Source organism: Xenopus tropicalis, chromosome 6 (genome assembly GCF_000004195.4).
Source record: "Xenopus tropicalis strain Nigerian chromosome 6, UCB_Xtro_10.0, whole genome shotgun sequence".
In the NCBI taxonomy this organism is placed as follows: Eukaryota; Metazoa; Chordata; class Amphibia; order Anura; family Pipidae; genus Xenopus; species Xenopus tropicalis.
The window spans coordinates 142,723,915-142,743,831 of record NC_030682.2 but is presented as its reverse complement, the minus strand read 5'-3'; the positions used below and the strand labels follow the sequence as shown (position 1 = coordinate 142,743,831).

Below are 19,917 nucleotides of genomic sequence, written 5' to 3'. Positions count from 1 at the left end.
TTGGCCTAAGTCCCACACAATGTTTGCCAATTTTTTCACTTTCCATTTACTAATAAAAAGATTGTTTCCAGGTTAGTTTAAAATCTAAATGTGAAAATGTCATTGTGTTTCTCGTGCCACTGGCTTTTTAAAAGTATTCAATAGATATGTGGACAATTTGTGTGCTCAGCTTAAATTATATGTATTTTTCCAGCCTGATAAATGACAGGGTTGAAGGTATATATGGCAGCTTTGCCTCTTCAGGTGGCTTCTGTTTAATTAGACAAACCAAAAACATGGTTTTACTTGGGATTGAACCAAGGACCTTCCACATGTAAAGCAAACATGACGACCACTACACTATGAAACCTCACATCGTGACAAGTCTGACACAGTGTTTGCCATTTTTTTGTCACTTTCCAATCACTAACAAAATGATGGTTTCCAGGTTAGTTTTTCCAATCTAGATGTAAAGATTTCATTGTGTTTCTCGCTCCACTGGATTTTTAAAACTACCAAATAGACATCTGGGCGATTTGTGTGCTCAGCTTAAGTTATATGTATTTCCCCAGCCTGATGAATGACAGGGTTTAAGGCAGTGATCCCCAACCAGTGGCTCAGGGCAACATGTTGCTCCCCAACCCCTTGGATGTTGCTCCCAGTGCCCCCAAACCAGGGAGTTATTTTTGAATTCCTGACTTGGGGGCAAGTTTTGGTTGGATAAAAACAAGATTTCCTACCAAATAAAGACCCTGTAAAGTGATAGGGTGCATAGAGGCTGCCTAATAGCCAATCACAGCCCTTATTTGGCTCCTCCATGAACTTTTATGGTGCTTGTATTGCTCTCCAAGTCTTTTTACATTTGACTGTGGCTCACAATTAAGGAAGGTTGGGGACCCCTGGTTTAAGGTATTTATAGCAGCTTTGCTTCTTCAGCTGGCTGCTTTTTAAACAGACAAACCCATCACATGGTTTCACTGGGGATTGAACCCAGGACCTTCTGTGTGTAAAGCAGACGTGATGACCACTACACTATGAAACCATAGGCTGCCTTTCATCCAAAGCACCTGGTCTTATTAAGGTCATTTCCAGGATACCTTCCAAAGGTTGTCTCTGCCCTTTACATGAATCATGAGTCAGTATTGCCAGCTTTTTTTTCCAGAACCTACATCTGAGCAGGAAGAGGCTTGGCATACTCTAGATCTTGTTAGATGTCTCTCAACTTATTTATCAAGATCCAAGGAATGGAGAGAATCCGACAGATTGTTTGTTATTCAAAGCAGCTTCAGTATCTACGCTAAGCAGATGGATTGTAAGATTCATCCGGATAGCTTCCCAGACAGAAGGACGGCAAGTTCAAAAAGGGGTTAAGGCACACTCCACAAGGGCATTAAGTGCTTCTTGGGCGTTTCAAGCAGATGTCACACTGGACCAGGTGTGCAGATAAGCTTCATGGATTTCAGCCAAGACATTTTTGAATCATTATCATGTTAATCTTGTTTCTTCAAAAGATGTTAACTCTGGGAAGAGGATTTTGGAAGCGTTTCAATTTGCTAAAGAATAAAAATATTGAGCGTTTATTTTGGTGTTATTTTTTCCCACCCCTTCTGATTGCTAGGGTGCAGACCCAGAGGTGTGAAGGTTGCCATAGTACAAAGGGAAAATGGAAAACTTTTGCTATACTTGCTGCAGTTTAAACAGACAAACCCAACGCATGGTTTCACTGGGGATTGAACCCAGGACCTTCAGCGTAATGAAGCAGACGTGATGACACTACACTATGAAACTTTACCTTGGATGAAAGCTCACCTTGGATCAAACCTCCAGGTTTCCATGTTAGTTTTTCCAAACAAAATGTAAAGATGTCATTGCTTTTCTCACTCCACTGCATTTTTAAAACCACCCAAGAGACACGTGGACAATTTTTGTGCTCAGCTTAATTTATATGTTTTACCCCAAGCCTGATAATCAACAGGGTTTATAGTATGAATGGCAGCTTTGCCTTTTCAGGTTGCTGCAGTTTAAACAGACAAACCCAACATATGGTTTCACTGGGGATTGAACCCAGGACCTTCTGCGTGTAAAGCAGACGTGAAGACCACTACACTATGAAACCACAGGCTGTGCTTGCCCCAACAGTATTTTCCACACTTTCAATATTTCTATCAGTAATAAAACCATGGATTACAAGTGAAGTTTTCAAAACCAAACATGAACTCTCCAATGCAGTCCTTGCTCTTGATTTTAAAAATTTCCCAGTAGATATATGGACCATTTTTGGAAACATATCGTTGGGAAACCTCACCTTGGGAGACATTTCATTAGTGTTTTCCTGATTTTTCACTTTCCAAAGACTAATGAAATGACACTTTCCAGGATTATCTTCTTACAACCACGCAATACATATCTCAAAAATTTACATGGTCAGCGTCAGTCATATATATTTTCCCAGCCTGATGTATGATAGAGTTTAAGTTGTATAAGAAGCGCAGCTTTGATTTTTGCATACGGTTTGAATAAACAAAGCCAATGCATGGTTTCACTGGGGATTGAACCCAGGACCTTCTACGTGTAAAGCAGACGTGATGACCACTACACTATGAAACCTCACCTTGGATGTAGCTTCCCCTAGGACGAAACCTCACCTTGGATCAAACCTCCAAGTTTCCAGGTTAGTTTTTCCAATCGAAATCAAAAGATGTCATTGCGTTTCTCGCTCCACCGCATTTTTAAACTACCCAAAAGACACGTGGACAATTTTTGTTCTCAGCTTAACTTATATGTACTACCCCAAGCCTGATAGTCAACGGGGTTTTTGGTATGAATGGCAGCTTTGCCCCTTCAGGTTGCTACAGTTTAAACAGACAAACCCAATGCATGGTTTCACTGGGGAATGAACCCAGGACCTTCTGCGTGTAAAGCAGACGTGATGACCACTACACTATGAAACCACAGGCTGCGCTTGACCCGACAGTATTTTCCAGACTTTCAATATTTCTATCAGTAATAAAACCATGGATTACAAGTGAAGTTTTCAAAACCAAACTACCCAATAGACATATGGACAATTTTTGTGCTCAGCTTAACTTATATGTATTACCCCAAGCATGATAATCAACAGGGTTTACGGTATGAATGGCAGCTTTGCCTTTTCAGGCTGCTGCAGTTTAAACAGACAAACCCAACATATGGTTTCACTGGGGATTGAACCCAGGACCTTCTGCGTGTAAAGCAGATGTGATGACCACTACACTATGAAACCACAGGCTGTGTTTTGTGCAACGGTATTTTCCAGACTTTCAATCTTTCTATAATAAAAGCATGGATTAGAAGTGAAGTTTTCAAAACCAAACATGAACTCTCCAATGCAGTCCTTTCTCTTGATTTTCAAAACTTCCCAGAAGATATATGGACCATTTTTGGACACATATCATTGGAAAACCTCACCTTGGGAGACATTTCATTAGTGTTTTCCTGATTTTTCACTTTCCAAAGACTAATGAAATGACACTTTCCAGGATTATATTCCTACAACCACGCAATACATATCTCAAAAATTTACATGGTCAGCGTCAGTCATATATATTTTCCCAGCCTGATGTATGATCGAGTTTAAGTTGTATATGAAGCGCAGCTTTGATTTTTGCATACGGTTTGAATAAACAAAGCCAATGCATGGTTTCACTGGGGATTGAACCCAGGACCTTCTGCGTGTAAAGCAGACGTGATGACCACTACACTATGAAACCTCACCTTGGACAAAGCCTCACCTAGGACGAAACCTCACCTTGGATCAAACCTCCAAGTTTCCAGGTTAGTTTTTCCAATCGAAATCAAAAGATGTCATTGCGTTTCTCGCTCCACTGCATTTTTAAACTACCCAATAGACATGTGGACAATTTTTGTGCTCAGCTTAACTTATATGTATTACCCCAAGCATGATAATCAACAGGGTTTATGGTATGAATGGCAGCTTTGCCTTTTCAGGCTGCTGCAGTTTAAACAGACAAACCCAACATATGGTTTCACTGGGGAATGAACCCAGGACCTTCTGCGTGTAAAGCAGACGTGAGGACCACTACACTATGAAACCACAGGCTGTGTTTTGTGCAACGGTATTTTCCAGACTTTCAATCTTTCTATAATAAAAGCATGGATTAGAAGTGAAGTTTTCAAAACCAAACATGAACTCTCCAATGCAGTCCTTTCTCTTGATTTTCAAAACTTCCCAGAAGATATATGGACCATTTTTGGACACATATCGTTGGAAAACTTAACCTTGGGAGACATTTCATTAGTGTTTTCCTGATTTTTCACTTTCCAAAGAATAAAGAAATGACACTTTGCAAGATTGTCTTCTTACAACTACGCAATACATATCTCAAAAATTTGCATGGTCAGCCTCAGTCATATATATTTTCCCAGCCTGATGTATGATAGAGTTTAAGTTGTATATGAAGCGCAGCTTTGATTTTTGCATACGGTTTGAATAAACAAAGCCAATGCATGGTTTCACTGGGGATTGAACCCAGGACCTTCTGCGTGTAAAGCAGACGTGATGACCACTACACTATGAAACCTCACCTTGGACGAAGCCTCACCTAGGACGAAACCTCACCTTGGATCAAACCTCCAAGTTTCCAGGTTAGTTTTTCCAATCGAAATCAAAAGATGTCATTGCGTTTCTTGCTCCACCGCATTTTTAAACTACCCAATAGACACGTGGACAATTTTTGTTCTCAGCTTAACTTATATGTACTACCCCAAGCCTGATAGTCAACGGGGTTTATGGTATGAATGGCAGCTTTGCCTCTTCAGGTTGCTACAGTTTAAACAGAAAAACCCAATGCATGGTTTCACTGGGGAATGAACCCAGGACCTTCTGCGTGTAAAGCAGATGTGATGACCACTACACTATGAAACCACAGGCTGCGCTTGACCCGACAGTATTTTCCAGACTTTCAATATTTCTATCAGTAATAAAACCATGGATTACAAGTGAAGTTTTCAAAACCAAACATGAACTCTCCAATGCAGTCCTTGCTCTTGATTTTAAAAATTTCCCAGTAGATATATGGACCATTTTTGGAAACATATCGTTGGGAAACCTCACCTTGGGAGACATTTCATTAGTTTTTTCCTGATGTTTCACTTAAAACTACCCAATAGACATGTGGACAATTTGTGTGCTATGCTTAAGTTATATGTATTACCCCAAGGCTGATAATTGATGGGGTTTAAGGTATATATTGCAGCTTTAACTCTTCAGGTGGCTGCTGTTTAAACAGATAAACCCAATGCATGGTTTCACTGGGGAATGAACCCAGGATCTTCTGCGTGTAAAGCAGATGTGATGACCACTACACTATGAAACCACAGGCTGTGTTTTGTACGACGGTATTTTCCAGACTTTCAATCTTTCTATCAGTAATAAAACTATGGATTACAAGAGAGGTTTTCAAAACCAAACATGAACTCTCCAATGCAGTCCTTGCTCTTGATTTTCAAAACTTCCCAGTAGATATATGGACCATTTTTGGACACATATCGTTGGGAAACCTCAACGTGGGAGACATTTCATTAGTTTTTTCCTGTTGTTTCATTTTACAAAGACTAATGAAATGACACTTTCCAAGATTGTCATCTTACAACCACACAATACATATCTCAAAAATTTGCAGGACCTTCTGCGTGTTATACAGACGTGATGACCACTACACTATGAAACCTCACCTTGGAGAAAACCTCAAGGTTTCCAGCTTAGTTTTTCCAATCGAAATGTAAAGATGTTTTTGGGTTTCTCGCTCCACTGGATTTTTAAAACTACCCAATAGACATATGGACAATTTTTGTGCTCAGCTTAACTTATATGTATTACCCCAAGCATGATAATCAACAGGGTTTACGGTATGAATGGCAGCTTTGCCTTTTCAGGCTGCTGCAGTTTAAACAGACAAACCCAACATATGGTTTCACTGGGGATTGAACCCAGGACCTTCTGCGTGTAAAGCAGATGTGATGACCACTACACTATGAAACCACAGGCTGTGTTTTGTGCAACGGTATTTTCCAGACTTTCAATCTTTCTATAATAAAAGCATGGATTAGAAGTGAAGTTTTCAAAACCAAACATGAACTCTCCAATGCAGTCCTTTCTCTTGATTTTCAAAACTTCCCAGAAGATATATGGACCATTTTTGGACACATATCATTGGAAAACCTCACCTTGGGAGACATTTCATTAGTGTTTTCCTGATTTTTCACTTTCCAAAGACTAATGAAATGACACTTTCCAGGATTATATTCCTACAACCACGCAATACATATCTCAAAAATTTACATGGTCAGCGTCAGTCATATATATTTTCCCAGCCTGATGTATGATCGAGTTTAAGTTGTATATGAAGCGCAGCTTTGATTTTTGCATACGGTTTGAATAAACAAAGCCAATGCATGGTTTCACTGGGGATTGAACCCAGGACCTTCTGCGTGTAAAGCAGACGTGATGACCACTACACTATGAAACCTCACCTTGGACAAAGCCTCACCTAGGACGAAACCTCACCTTGGATCAAACCTCCAAGTTTCCAGGTTAGTTTTTCCAATCGAAATCAAAAGATGTCATTGCGTTTCTCGCTCCACTGCATTTTTAAACTACCCAATAGACATGTGGACAATTTTTGTGCTCAGCTTAACTTATATGTATTACCCCAAGCATGATAATCAACAGGGTTTATGGTATGAATGGCAGCTTTGCCTTTTCAGGCTGCTGCAGTTTAAACAGACAAACCCAACATATGGTTTCACTGGGGAATGAACCCAGGACCTTCTGCGTGTAGAGCAGACGTGAGGACCACTACACTACGAAACCACAGGCTGTGTTTTGTGCAACGGTATTTTCCAGACTTTCAATCTTTCTATAATAAAAGCATGGATTAGAAGTGAAGTTTTCAAAACCAAACATGAACTCTCCAATGCAGTCCTTTCTCTTGATTTTCAAAACTTCCCAGAAGATATATGGACCATTTTTGGACACATATCGTTGGAAAACTTCACCTTGGGAGACATTTCATTAGTGTTTTCCTGATTTTTCACTTTCCAAAGAATAAAGAAATGACACTTTGCAAGATTGTCTTCTTACAACTACGCAATACATATCTCAAAAATTTGCATGGTCAGCCTCAGTCATATATATTTTCCCAGCCTGATGTATGATAGAGTTTAAGTTGTATATGAAGCGCAGCTTTGATTTTTGCATACGGTTTGAATAAACAAAGCCAATGCATGGTTTCACTGGGGATTGAACCCAGGACCTTCTGCGTGTAAAGCAGACGTGATGACCACTACACTATGAAACCTCACCTTGGACGAAGCCTCACCTAGGACGAAACCTCACCTTGGATCAAACCTCCAAGTTTCCAGGTTAGTTTTTCCAATCGAAATCAAAAGATGTCATTGCGTTTCTCGCTCCACCGCATTTTTAAACTACCCAATAGACACGTGGACAATTTTTGTTCTCAGCTTAACTTATATGTACTACCCCAAGCCTGATAGTCAACGGGGTTTATGGTATGAATGGCAGCTTTGCCTCTTCAGGTTGCTACAGTTTAAACAGACAAACCCAATGCATGGTTTCACTGGGGAATGAACCCAGGACCTTCTGCGTGTAAAGCAGACGTGATGACCACTACACTATGAAACCACAGGCTGCGCTTGACCCGACAGTATTTTCCAGACTTTCAATATTTCTATCAGTAATAAAACCATGGATTACAAGTGAAGTTTTCAAAACCAAACATGAACTCTCCAATGCAGTCCTTGCTCTTGATTTTAAAAATTTCCCAGTAGATATATGGACCATTTTTGGAAACATATCGTTGGGAAACCTCACCTTGGGAGACATTTCATTAGTTTTTTCCTGATGTTTCACTTAAAACTACCCAATAGACATGTGGACAATTTGTGTGCTATGCTTAAGTTATATGTATTACCCCAAGGCTGATAATTGATGGGGTTTAAGGTATATATTGCAGCTTTAACTCTTCAGGTGGCTGCTGTTTAAACAGATAAACCCAATGCATGGTTTCACTGGGGAATGAACCCAGGATCTTCTGCGTGTAAAGCAGATGTGATGACCACTACACTATGAAACCACAGGCTGTGTTTTGTACGACGGTATTTTCCAGACTTTCAATCTTTCTATCAGTAATAAAAGCATGGATTAGAAGTGAAGTTTTCAAAACCAAATATGAACTCTCCAATGCAGTCCTTTCTCTTGATTTTCAAAACTTCCCAGAAGATATATGGACCATTTTTGGACACATATCGTTGGAAAACCTCACCTTGGGAGACATTTCATTAGTGTTTTCCTGATTTTTCACTTTCCAAAGACTAATGAAATGACACTTTCCAGGATTATCTTCTTACAACCACGCAATACATATCTCAAAAATTTACATGGTCAGCATCAGTCATATATATTTTCCCAGCCTGATGTATGATAGAGTTTAAGTTGTATATGAAGCGCAGCTTTGATTTTTGCATACGGTTTGAATAAACAAAGCCAACGCATGGTTTCACTGGGGATTGAAGCCAGGACCTTCTGCGTGTAAAGCAGACGTGATGACCATTACATTATGAAACCACAGGCTGCGCTTGACCCGACAGTGTTTTCCAGACTTTCAATATTTCTATCAGTAATAAAACCATGGATTAGAAGTGAAGTTTTCAAAACCAAACATGAACTCTCCAATGCAGTCCTTTCTCTTGATTTTCAAAACTTCCCAGAAGATATATGGACCATTTTTGGACACATATCGTTGGAAAACCTCACCTTGGGAGACATTTCATTAGTGTTTTCCTGATTTTTCACTTTCCAAAGACTAATGAAATGACACTTTCCAGGATTATATTCCTACAACCACGCAATACATATCTCAAAAATTTACATGGTCAGCGTCAGTCATATATATTTTCCCAGCCTGATGTATGATCGAGTTTAAGTTGTATATGAAGCGCAGCTTTGATTTTTGCATACGGTTTGAATAAACAAAGCCAATGCATGGTTTCACTGGGGATTGAACCCAGGACCTTCTGCGTGTAAAGCAGACGTGATGACCACTACACTATGAAACCTCACCTTGGACAAAGCCTCACCTAGGACGAAACCTCACCTTGGATCAAACCTCCAAGTTTCCAGGTTAGTTTTTCCAATCGAAATCAAAAGATGTCATTGCGTTTCTCGCTCCACTGCATTTTTAAACTACCCAATAGACATGTGGACAATTTTTGTGCTCAGCTTAACTTATATGTATTACCCCAAGCATGATAATCAACAGGGTTTATGGTATGAATGGCAGCTTTGCCTTTTCAGGCTGCTGCAGTTTAAACAGACAAACCCAACATATGGTTTCACTGGGGAATGAACCCAGGACCTTCTGCGTGTAAAGCAGATGTGATGACCACTACACTATGAAACCACAGGCTGTGTTTTGTGCAACGGTATTTTCCAGACTTTCAATCTTTCTATAATAAAAGCATGGATTAGAAGTGATGTTTTCAAAACCAAACATGAACTCTCCAATGCAGTCCTTTCTCTTGATTTTCAAAACTTCCCAGAAGATATATGGACCATTTTTGGACACATATCGTTGGAAAACTTCACCTTGGGAGACATTTCATTAGTGTTTTCCTGATTATTCACTTTCCAAAGAATAAAGAAATGACACTTTTCAAGATTGTCTTCTTACAACTACGCAATACATATCTCAAAAATTTGCATGGTCAGCCTCAGTCATATATATTTTCCCAGCCTGATGTATGATAGAGTTTAAGTTGTATATGAAGCGCAGCTTTGATTTTTGCATACGGTTTGAATAAACAAAGCCAATGCATGGCTTCACTGGGGATTGAACCCAGGACCTTCTGCGTGTAAAGCAGACGTGATGACCGCTACACTATGAAACCTCATCTTGGACGAAACCTCACCTTGGACGAAGCCTCACCTAGGACGAAACCTCACCTTGGATTAAACCTCCAAGTTTCCAGGTTAGTTTTTCCAATCGAAATCAAAAGATGTCATTGCGTTTCTCGCTCCACTGCATTTTTAAACTACCCAATAGACATGTGGACAATTTTTGTTCTCAGCTTAACTTATATGTACTACCCCAAGCCTGATAGTCAATGGGGTTTATGGTATGAATAGCAGCTTTGCCTCTTCAGGTTGCTACAGTTTAAACAGACAAACCCAATGCATGGTTTCACTGGGGAATGAACCCAGGGCCTTCGGCGTATAAAGCAGACATGATGACCGCTACACTATGAAACCACAGGCTGCACTTGACCCAACAGTTTTTTCCAGACTTTCAATCTTTCTATCATTAATAAAACTATGGATTACAAGAGAGGTTTTCAAAACCAAACATGAACTCTCCAAAGCAGTCCTTGCTCTTGATTTTCAAAACTTCCCAGTAGATATATGGACCATTTTTGGACACATATCGTTGGGAAACCTCACCGTGGGAGACATTTCATTAGTTTTTTCCTGTTGTTTCATTTTACAAAGACTAATGAAATGACACTTTCCAAGATTGTCATCTTACAACCACACAATACATATCTCAAAAATTTGCAGGACCTTCTGCGTGTTATACAGACGTGATGACCACTACACTATGAAACCTCACCTTGGAGAAAACCTCAAGGTTTCCAGCTTAGTTTTTCCAATCGAAATGTAAAGATGTTTTTGGGTTTCTCGCTCCACTGGATTTTTAAAACTACCCAATAGACATATGGACAATTTTTGTGCTCAGCTTAACTTATATGTATTACCCCAAGCATGATAATCAACAGGGTTTACGGTATGAATGGCAGCTTTGCCTTTTCAGGCTGCTGCAGTTTAAACAGACAAACCCAACATATGGTTTCACTGGGGATTGAACCCAGGACCTTCTGCGTGTAAAGCAGATGTGATGACCACTACACTATGAAACCACAGGCTGTGTTTTGTGCAACGGTATTTTCCAGACTTTCAATCTTTCTATAATAAAAGCATGGATTAGAAGTGACGTTTTCAAAACCAAACATGAACTCTCCAATGCAGTCCTTTCTCTTGATTTTCAAAACTTCCCAGAAGATATATGGACCATTTTTGGACACATATCGTTGGAAAACTTCACCTTGGGAGACATTTCATTAGTGTTTTCCTGATTATTCACTTTCCAAAGAATAAAGAAATGACACTTTTCAAGATTGTCTTCTTACAACTACGCAATACATATCTCAAAAATTTGCATGGTCAGCGTCAGTCATATATATTTTCCCAGCCTGATGTATGATAGAGTTTAAGTTGTATATGAAGCGCAGCTTTGATTTTTGCATACGGTTTGAATAAACAAAGCCAATGCATGGTTTCACTGGGGATTGAACCCAGGACCTTCTGCGTGTAAAGCAGACGTGATGACCACTACACTATGAAACCTCACCTTGGACGAAGCCTCACCTAGGACGAAACCTCACCTTGGATCAAACCTCCAAGTTTCCAGGTTAGTTTTTCCAATCGAAATCAAAAGATGTCATTGCGTTTCTCGCTCCACCGCATTTTTAAACTACCCAATAGACACGTGGACAATTTTTGTTCTCAGCTTAACTTATATGTACTACCCCAAGCCTGATAAGGTGGCCATACACGCACCGATATTATCGTACGAAACCTCGTTTCGTACGATAATCGGTGCGTGTATGGCATGTCAGCGAGCCGACCGATATCGCAGGAAGCTGCTGAAATCGGTCGGCTCGCCGATCGGCCAAGTTAGAAAATTTTGATCAGGCGCCATAGAAGGCGCCTGACCAAAATTCTCCCTTCAGAGCTGAATCGGCAGAAGGAGGTAGAAATCCTATTGTTTCTACCTCCTTACCTGCCGATTCAGCCCTGAATGGTGTGTGGCGGATCTGACGATGTTTCGTGCGACCGACGGTCGTACGAAACATCGTGAGATCGCCACGTGTATGGCCAGCTTTAGTCAACGGGGTTTATGGTATGAATGGCAGCTTTGCCTCTTCAGGTTGCTACAGTTTAAACAGACAAACCCAATGCATGGTTTCACTGGGGAATGAACCCAGGACCTTCTGCGTGTAAAGCAGACGTGATGACCACTACACTATGAAACCACAGGCTGCGCTTGACCCGACAGTATTTTCCAGACTTTCAATATTTCTATCAGTAATAAAACCATGGATTACAAGTGAAGTTTTAAAAACCAAACATGAACTCTCCAATGCAGTCCTTGCTCTTGATTTTAAAAATTTCCCAGTAGATATATGGACCATTTTTGGAAACATATCGTTGGGAAACCTCACCTTGGGAGACATTTCATTAGTTTTTTCCTGATGTTTCACTTAAAACTACCCAATAGACATGTGGACAATTTGTGTGCTATGCTTAAGTTATATGTATTACCCCAAGGCTGATAATTGATGGGGTTTAAGGTATATATTGCAGCTTTAACTCTTCAGGTGGCTGCTGTTTAAACAGATAAACCCAATGCATGGTTTCACTGGGGAATGAACCCAGGATCTTCTGCGTGTAAAGCAGATGTGATGACCACTACACTATGAAACCACAGGCTGTGTTTTGTACGACGGTATTTTCCAGACTTTCAATCTTTCTATCAGTAATAAAAGCATGGATTAGAAGTGAAGTTTTCAAAACCAAATATGAACTCTCCAATGCAGTCCTTTCTCTTGATTTTCAAAACTTCCCAGAAGATATATGGACCATTTTTGGACACATATCGTTGGAAAACCTCACCTTGGGAGACATTTCATTAGTGTTTTCCTGATTTTTCACTTTCCAAAGACTAATGAAATGACACTTTCCAGGATTATCTTCTTACAACCACGCAATACATATCTCAAAAATTTACATGGTCAGCATCAGTCATATATATTTTCCCAGCCTGATGTATGATAGAGTTTAAGTTGTATATGAAGCGCAGCTTTGATTTTTGCATACGGTTTGAATAAACAAAGCCAACGCATGGTTTCACTGGGGATTGAACCCAGGACCTTCTGCGTGTAAAGCAGACGTGATGACCATTACATTATGAAACCACAGGCTGCGCTTGACCTGACAGTGTTTTCCAGACTTTCAATATTTCTATCAGTAATAAAACCATGGATTAGAAGTGAAGTTTTCAAAACCAAACATGAACTCTCCAATGCAGTCCTTTCTCTTGATTTTCAAAACTTCCCAGAAGATATATGGACCATTTTTGGACACATATCGTTGGAAAACCTCACCTTGGGAGACATTTCATTAGTGTTTTCCTGATTTTTCACTTTCCAAAGACTAATGAAATGACACTTTCCAGGATTATATTCCTACAACCACGCAATACATATCTCAAAAATTTACATGGTCAGCGTCAGTCATATATATTTTCCCAGCCTGATGTATGATCGAGTTTAAGTTGTATATGAAGCGCAGCTTTGATTTTTGCATACGGTTTGAATAAACAAAGCCAATGCATGGTTTCACTGGGGATTGAACCCAGGACCTTCTGCGTGTAAAGCAGACGTGATGACCACTACACTATGAAACCTCACCTTGGACAACGCCTCACCTAGGACGAAACCTCACCTTGGATCAAACCTCCAAGTTTCCAGGTTAGTTTTTCCAATCGAAATCAAAAGATGTCATTGCGTTTCTCGCTCCACTGCATTTTTAAACTACCCAATAGACATGTGGACAATTTTTGTGCTCAGCTTAACTTATATGTATTACCCCAAGCATGATAATCAACAGGGTTTATGGTATGAATGGCAGCTTTGCCTTTTCAGGCTGCTGCAGTTTAAACAGACAAACCCAACATATGGTTTCACTGGGGAATGAACCCAGGACCTTCTGCGTGTAAAGCAGATGTGATGACCACTACACTATGAAACCACAGGCTGTGTTTTGTGCAACGGTATTTTCCAGACTTTCAATCTTTCTATAATAAAAGCATGGATTAGAAGTGACGTTTTCAAAACCAAACATGAACTCTCCAATGCAGTTCTTTCTCTTGATTTTCAAAACTTCCCAGAAGATATATGGACCATTTTTGGACACATATCGTTGGAAAACTTCACCTTGGGAGACATTTCATTAGTGTTTTCCTGATTATTCACTTTCCAAAGAATAAAGAAATGACACTTTTCAAGATTGTCTTCTTACAACTACGCAATACATATCTCAAAAATTTGCATGGTCAGCCTCAGTCATATATATTTTCCCAGCCTGATGTATGATAGAGTTTAAGTTGTATATGAAGCGCAGCTTTGATTTTTGCATACGGTTTGAATAAACAAAGCCAATGCATGGTTTCACTGGGGATTGAACCCAGGACCTTCTGCGTGTAAAGCAGACGTGATGACCACTACACTATGAAACCTCACCTTGGACGAAGCCTCACCTAGGACGAAACCTCACCTTGGATCAAACCTCCAAGTTTCCAGGTTAGTTTTTCCAATCGAAATCAAAAGATGTCATTGCGTTTCTCGCTCCACCGCATTTTTAAACTACCCAAAAGACACGTGGACAATTTTTGTTCTCAGCTTAACTTATATGTACTACCCCAAGCCTGATAGTCAACGGGGTTTATGGTATGAATGGCAGCTTTGCCTCTTCAGGTTGCTACAGTTTAAACAGACAAACCCAATGCATGGTTTCACTGGGGAATGAACCCAGGACCTTCTGCGTGTAAAGCAGACGTGATGACCACTACACTATGAAACCACAGGCTGCCCTTGACCCGACAGTATTTTCCAGACTTTCAATATTTCTATCAGTAATAAAACCATGGATTACAAGTGAAGTTTTCAAAACCAAACATGAACTCTCCAATGCAGTCCTTGCTCTTGATTTTAAAAATTTCCCAGTAGATATATGGACCATTTTTGGAAACATATCGTTGGGAAACCTCACCTTGGGAGACATTTCATTAGTTTTTTCCTGATGTTTCACTTAAAACTACCCAATAGACATGTGGACAATTTGTGTGCTATGCTTAAGTTATATGTATTACACCAAGGCTGATAATTGATGGGGTTTAAGGTATATATTGCAGCTTTAACTCTTCAGGTGGCTGCTGTTTAAACAGATAAACCCAATGCATGGTTTCATTGGGGAATGAACCCAGGATCTTCTGCGTGTAAAGCAGATGTGATGACCACTACACTATGAAACCACAGGCTGTGTTTTGTACGACGGTATTTTCCAGACTTTCAATCTTTCTATCAGTAATAAAAGCATGGATTAGAAGTGAAGTTTTCAAAACCAAATATGAACTCTCCAATGCAGTCCTTTCTCTTGATTTTCAAAACTTCCCAGAAGATATATGGACCATTTTTGGACACATATCGTTGGAAAACCTCACCTTGGGAGACATTTCATTAGTGTTTTCCTGATTTTTCACTTTCCAAAGACTAATGAAATGACACTTTCCAGGATTATCTTCTTACAACCACGCAATACATATCTCAAAAATTTACATGGTCAGCATCAGTCATATATATTTTCCCAGCCTGATGTATGATAGAGTTTAAGTTGTATATGAAGCGCAGCTTTGATTTTTGCATACGGTTTGAATAAACAAAGCCAACGCATGGTTTCACTGGGGATTGAACCCAGGACCTTCTGCGTGTAAAGCAGACGTGATGACCATTACATTATGAAACCACAGGCTGTGTTTTGTACGACGGTATTTTCCAGACTTTCAATCTTTCTATCAGTAATAAAAGCATGGATTAGAAGTGAAGTTTTCAAAACCAAATATGAACTCTCCAATGCAGTCCTTTCTCTTGATTTTCAAAACTTCCCAGAAGATATATGGACCATTTTTGGACACATATCGTTGGAAAACCTCACCTTGGGAGACATTTCATTAGTGTTTTCCTGATTTTTCACTTTCCAAAGACTAATGAAATGACACTTTCCAGGATTATCTTCTTACAACCACGCAATACATATCTCAAAAATTTACATGGTCAGCATCAGTCATATATATTTTCCCAGCCTGATGTATGATAGAGTTTAAGTTGTATATGAAGCGCAGCTTTGATTTTTGCATACGGTTTGAATAAACAAAGCCAATGCATGGTTTCACTGGGGATTGAACCCAGGACCTTCTGCGTGTAAAGCAGACGTGATGACCACTACACTATGAAACCTCACCTTGGACGAAACCTCACCTTGGACGAAGCCTCACCTAGGACGAAACCTCACCTTGGATTAAACCTCCAAGTTTCCAGGTTAGTTTTTCCAATCGAAATCAAAAGATGTCATTGCGTTTCTCGCTCCACTGCATTTTTAAACTACCCAATAGACATGTGGACAATTTTTGTTCTCAGCTTAACTTATATGTACTACCCCAAGCCTGATAGTCAATGGGGTTTATGGTATGAATAGCAGCTTTGCCTCTTCAGGTTGCTACAGTTTAAACAGACAAACCCAATGCATGGTTTTACTGGGGAATGAACCCAGGGCCTTCGGCGTATAAAGCAGACATGATGACCGCTACACTATGAAACCACAGGCTGCACTTGACCCAACAGTTTTTTCCAGACTTTCAATCTTTCTATCAGTAATAAAACTATGGATTACAAGAGAGGTTTTCAAAACCAAACATGAACTCTCCAATGCAGTCCTTGCTCTTGATTTTCAAAACTTCCCAGTAGATATATGGACCATTTTTGGACACATATCGTTGGGAAACCTCACCGTGGGAGACATTTCATTAGTTTTTTCCTGTTGTTTCATTTTACAAAGACTAATGAAATGACACTTTCCAAGATTGTCATCTTACAACCACACAATACATATCTCAAAAATTTGCAGGACCTTCTGCGTGTTATACAGACGTGATGACCACTACACTATGAAACCTCACCTTGGAGAAAACCTCAAGGTTTCCAGCTTAGTTTTTCCAATCGAAATGTAAAGATGTTTTTGGGTTTCTCGCTCCACTGGATTTTTAAAACTACCCAATAGACATATGGACAATTTTTGTGCTCAGCTTAACTTATATGTATTACCCCAAGCATGATAATCAACAGGGTTTACGGTATGAATGGCAGCTTTGCCTTTTCAGGCTGCTGCAGTTTAAACAGACAAACCCAACATATGGTTTCACTGGGGATTGAACCCAGGACCTTCTGCGTGTAAAGCAGATGTGATGACCACTACACTATGAAACCACAGGCTGTGTTTTGTGCAACGGTATTTTCCAGACTTTCAATCTTTCTATAATAAAAGCATGGATTAGAAGTGACGTTTTCAAAACCAAACATGAACTCTCCAATGCAGTCCTTTCTCTTGATTTTCAAAACTTCCCAGAAGATATATGGACCATTTTTGGACACATATCGTTGGAAAACTTCACCTTGGGAGACATTTCATTAGTGTTTTCCTGATTATTCACTTTCCAAAGAATAAAGAAATGACACTTTTCAAGATTGTCTTCTTACAACTACGCAATACATATCTCAAAAATTTGCATGGTCAGCCTCAGTCATATATATTTTCCCAGCCTGATGTATGATAGAGTTTAAGTTGTATATGAAGCGCAGCTTTGATTTTTGCATACGGTTTGAATAAACAAAGCCAATGCATGGTTTCACTGGGGATTGAACCCAGGACCTTCTGCGTGTAAAGCAGACGTGATGACCACTACACTATGAAACCTCACCTTGGACGAAGCCTCACCTAGGACGAAACCTCACCTTGGATCAAACCTCCAAGTTTCCAGGTTAGTTTTTCCAATCGAAATCAAAAGATGTCATTGCGTTTCTCGCTCCACCGCATTTTTAAACTACCCAATAGACACGTGGACAATTTTTGTTCTCAGCTTAACTTATATGTACTACCCCAAGCCTGATAAGGTGGCCATACACGCACCGATATTATCGTACGAAACCTCGTTTCGTACGATAATCGGTGCGTGTATGGCATGTCAGCGAGCCGACCGATATCGCAGGAAGCTGCTGAAATCGGTCGGCTCGCCGATCGGCCAAGTTAGAAAATTTTGATCAGGCGCCATAGAAGGCGCCTGACCAAAATTCTCCCTTCAGAGCTGAATCGGCAGAAGGAGGTAGAAATCCTATTGTTTCTACCTCCTTACCTGCAGATTCAGCCCTGAATGGTGTGTGGCGGATCTGACGATGTTTCGTGCGACCGACGGTCGTACGAAACATCGTGAGATCGCCACGTGTATGGCCAGCTTTAGTCAACGGGGTTTATGGTATGAATGGCAGCTTTGCCTCTTCAGGTTGCTACAGTTTAAACAGACAAACCCAATGCATGGTTTCACTGGGGAATGAACCCAGGACCTTCTGCGTGTAAAGCAGACGTGATGACCACTACACTATGAAACCACAGGCTGCGCTTGACCCGACAGTATTTTCCAGACTTTCAATATTTCTATCAGTAATAAAACCATGGATTACAAGTGAAGTTTTAAAAACCAAACATGAACTCTCCAATGCAGTCCTTGCTCTTGATTTTAAAAATTTCCCAGTAGATATATGGACCATTTTTGGAAACATATCGTTGGGAAACCTCACCTTGGGAGACATTTCATTAGTTTTTTCCTGATGTTTCACTTAAAACTACCCAATAGACATGTGGACAATTTGTGTGCTATGCTTAAGTTATATGTATTACCCCAAGGCTGATAATTGATGGGGTTTAAGGTATATATTGCAGCTTTAACTCTTCAGGTGGCTGCTGTTTAAACAGATAAACCCAATGCATGGTTTCACTGGGGAATGAACCCAGGATCTTCTGCGTGTAAAGCAGATGTGATGACCACTACACTATGAAACCACAGGCTGTGTTTTGTACGACGGTATTTTCCAGACTTTCAATCTTTCTATCAGTAATAAAAGCATGGATTAGAAGTGAAGTTTTCAAAACCAAATATGAACTCTCCAATGCAGTCCTTTCTCTTGATTTTCAAAACTTCCCAGAAGATATATGGACCATTTTTGGACACATATCGTTGGAAAACCTCACCTTGGGAGACATTTCATTAGTGTTTTCCTGATTTTTCACTTTCCAAAGACTAATGAAATGACACTTTCCAGGATTATCTTCTTACAACCACGCAATACATATCTCAAAAATTTACATGGTCAGCATCAGTCATATATATTTTCCCAGCCTGATGTATGATAGAGTTTAAGTTGTATATGAAGCGCAGCTTTGATTTTTGCATACGGTTTGAATAAACAAAGCCAACGCATGGTTTCACTGGGGATTGAACCCAGGACCTTCTGCGTGTAAAGCAGACGTGATGACCATTACATTATGAAACCACAGGCTGCGCTTGACCTGACAGTGTTTTCCAGACTTTCAATATTTCTATCAGTAATAAAACCATGGATTAGAAGTGAAGTTTTCAAAACCAAACATGAACTCTCCAATGCAGTCCTTTCTCTTGATTTTCAAAACTTCCCAGAAGATATATGGACCATTTTTGGACACATATCGTTGGAAAACCTCACCTTGGGAGACATTTCATTAGTGTTTTCCTGATTTTTCACTTTCCAAAGACTAATGAAATGACACTTTCCAGGATTATATTCCTACAACCACGCAATACATATCTCAAAAATTTACATGGTCAGCGTCAGTCATATATATTTTCCCAGCCTGATGTATGATCGAGTTTAAGTTGTATATGAAGCGCAGCTTTGATTTTTGCATACGGTTTGAATAAACAAAGCCAATGCATGGTTTCACTGGGGATTGAACCCAGGACCTTCTGCGTGTAAAGCAGACGTGATGACCACTACACTATGAAACCTCACCTTGGACAACGCCTCACCTAGGACGAAACCTCACCTTGGATCAAACCTCCAAGTTTCCAGGTTAGTTTTTCCAATCGAAATCAAAAGATG

General features: G+C 39.9%; 31 non-coding genes across 31 annotated transcripts; all 31 read right to left on the bottom strand.

Annotated features, from left to right (window-relative positions):
* Positions 1-948: 948 nt before the first annotated feature.
* On the bottom strand, positions 949-1,021 carry trnav-uac. The gene has a single exon. It is a non-coding gene; the product is annotated as a tRNA-Val (tRNA).
* Positions 1,022-2,022: 1,001 nt separating this feature from the next.
* Positions 2,023-2,095, bottom strand: trnav-uac. Its single transcript has one exon. It is a non-coding gene; the product is annotated as a tRNA-Val (tRNA).
* Positions 2,096-2,513: 418 nt separating this feature from the next.
* trnav-uac lies at positions 2,514-2,586 on the bottom strand. The gene has a single exon. It is a non-coding gene; the product is annotated as a tRNA-Val (tRNA).
* Positions 2,587-2,857: 271 nt separating this feature from the next.
* trnav-uac lies at positions 2,858-2,930 on the bottom strand. The gene has a single exon. It is a non-coding gene; the product is annotated as a tRNA-Val (tRNA).
* A 238-nt stretch (positions 2,931-3,168) lies between these two features.
* On the bottom strand, positions 3,169-3,241 carry trnav-uac. The gene has a single exon. It is a non-coding gene; the product is annotated as a tRNA-Val (tRNA).
* Positions 3,242-3,655: 414 nt separating this feature from the next.
* Positions 3,656-3,728, bottom strand: trnav-uac. The gene has a single exon. It is a non-coding gene; the product is annotated as a tRNA-Val (tRNA).
* A 758-nt stretch (positions 3,729-4,486) lies between these two features.
* trnav-uac lies at positions 4,487-4,559 on the bottom strand. The gene has a single exon. It is a non-coding gene; the product is annotated as a tRNA-Val (tRNA).
* A 271-nt stretch (positions 4,560-4,830) lies between these two features.
* trnav-uac lies at positions 4,831-4,903 on the bottom strand. The gene has a single exon. It is a non-coding gene; the product is annotated as a tRNA-Val (tRNA).
* A 1,043-nt stretch (positions 4,904-5,946) lies between these two features.
* trnav-uac lies at positions 5,947-6,019 on the bottom strand. Its single transcript has one exon. It is a non-coding gene; the product is annotated as a tRNA-Val (tRNA).
* Positions 6,020-6,433: 414 nt separating this feature from the next.
* Positions 6,434-6,506, bottom strand: trnav-uac. Its single transcript has one exon. It is a non-coding gene; the product is annotated as a tRNA-Val (tRNA).
* Positions 6,507-7,264: 758 nt separating this feature from the next.
* Positions 7,265-7,337, bottom strand: trnav-uac. The gene has a single exon. It is a non-coding gene; the product is annotated as a tRNA-Val (tRNA).
* A 271-nt stretch (positions 7,338-7,608) lies between these two features.
* On the bottom strand, positions 7,609-7,681 carry trnav-uac. Its single transcript has one exon. It is a non-coding gene; the product is annotated as a tRNA-Val (tRNA).
* Positions 7,682-9,041: 1,360 nt separating this feature from the next.
* On the bottom strand, positions 9,042-9,114 carry trnav-uac. The gene has a single exon. It is a non-coding gene; the product is annotated as a tRNA-Val (tRNA).
* Positions 9,115-9,385: 271 nt separating this feature from the next.
* Positions 9,386-9,458, bottom strand: trnav-uac. The gene has a single exon. It is a non-coding gene; the product is annotated as a tRNA-Val (tRNA).
* Positions 9,459-9,872: 414 nt separating this feature from the next.
* On the bottom strand, positions 9,873-9,945 carry trnav-uac. The gene has a single exon. It is a non-coding gene; the product is annotated as a tRNA-Val (tRNA).
* Positions 9,946-10,233: 288 nt separating this feature from the next.
* On the bottom strand, positions 10,234-10,306 carry trnai-uau. The gene has a single exon. It is a non-coding gene; the product is annotated as a tRNA-Ile (tRNA).
* A 592-nt stretch (positions 10,307-10,898) lies between these two features.
* Positions 10,899-10,971, bottom strand: trnav-uac. Its single transcript has one exon. It is a non-coding gene; the product is annotated as a tRNA-Val (tRNA).
* Positions 10,972-11,385: 414 nt separating this feature from the next.
* On the bottom strand, positions 11,386-11,458 carry trnav-uac. The gene has a single exon. It is a non-coding gene; the product is annotated as a tRNA-Val (tRNA).
* Positions 11,459-12,074: 616 nt separating this feature from the next.
* trnav-uac lies at positions 12,075-12,147 on the bottom strand. The gene has a single exon. It is a non-coding gene; the product is annotated as a tRNA-Val (tRNA).
* An 869-nt stretch (positions 12,148-13,016) lies between these two features.
* trnav-uac lies at positions 13,017-13,089 on the bottom strand. The gene has a single exon. It is a non-coding gene; the product is annotated as a tRNA-Val (tRNA).
* A 418-nt stretch (positions 13,090-13,507) lies between these two features.
* On the bottom strand, positions 13,508-13,580 carry trnav-uac. The gene has a single exon. It is a non-coding gene; the product is annotated as a tRNA-Val (tRNA).
* A 271-nt stretch (positions 13,581-13,851) lies between these two features.
* On the bottom strand, positions 13,852-13,924 carry trnav-uac. The gene has a single exon. It is a non-coding gene; the product is annotated as a tRNA-Val (tRNA).
* A 414-nt stretch (positions 13,925-14,338) lies between these two features.
* On the bottom strand, positions 14,339-14,411 carry trnav-uac. Its single transcript has one exon. It is a non-coding gene; the product is annotated as a tRNA-Val (tRNA).
* Positions 14,412-14,682: 271 nt separating this feature from the next.
* Positions 14,683-14,755, bottom strand: trnav-uac. The gene has a single exon. It is a non-coding gene; the product is annotated as a tRNA-Val (tRNA).
* An 869-nt stretch (positions 14,756-15,624) lies between these two features.
* On the bottom strand, positions 15,625-15,697 carry trnav-uac. The gene has a single exon. It is a non-coding gene; the product is annotated as a tRNA-Val (tRNA).
* A 418-nt stretch (positions 15,698-16,115) lies between these two features.
* Positions 16,116-16,188, bottom strand: trnav-uac. Its single transcript has one exon. It is a non-coding gene; the product is annotated as a tRNA-Val (tRNA).
* A 953-nt stretch (positions 16,189-17,141) lies between these two features.
* trnav-uac lies at positions 17,142-17,214 on the bottom strand. The gene has a single exon. It is a non-coding gene; the product is annotated as a tRNA-Val (tRNA).
* A 414-nt stretch (positions 17,215-17,628) lies between these two features.
* On the bottom strand, positions 17,629-17,701 carry trnav-uac. Its single transcript has one exon. It is a non-coding gene; the product is annotated as a tRNA-Val (tRNA).
* Positions 17,702-18,317: 616 nt separating this feature from the next.
* On the bottom strand, positions 18,318-18,390 carry trnav-uac. The gene has a single exon. It is a non-coding gene; the product is annotated as a tRNA-Val (tRNA).
* Positions 18,391-19,259: 869 nt separating this feature from the next.
* trnav-uac lies at positions 19,260-19,332 on the bottom strand. The gene has a single exon. It is a non-coding gene; the product is annotated as a tRNA-Val (tRNA).
* Positions 19,333-19,750: 418 nt separating this feature from the next.
* On the bottom strand, positions 19,751-19,823 carry trnav-uac. The gene has a single exon. It is a non-coding gene; the product is annotated as a tRNA-Val (tRNA).
* Positions 19,824-19,917: the final 94 nt, after the last annotated feature.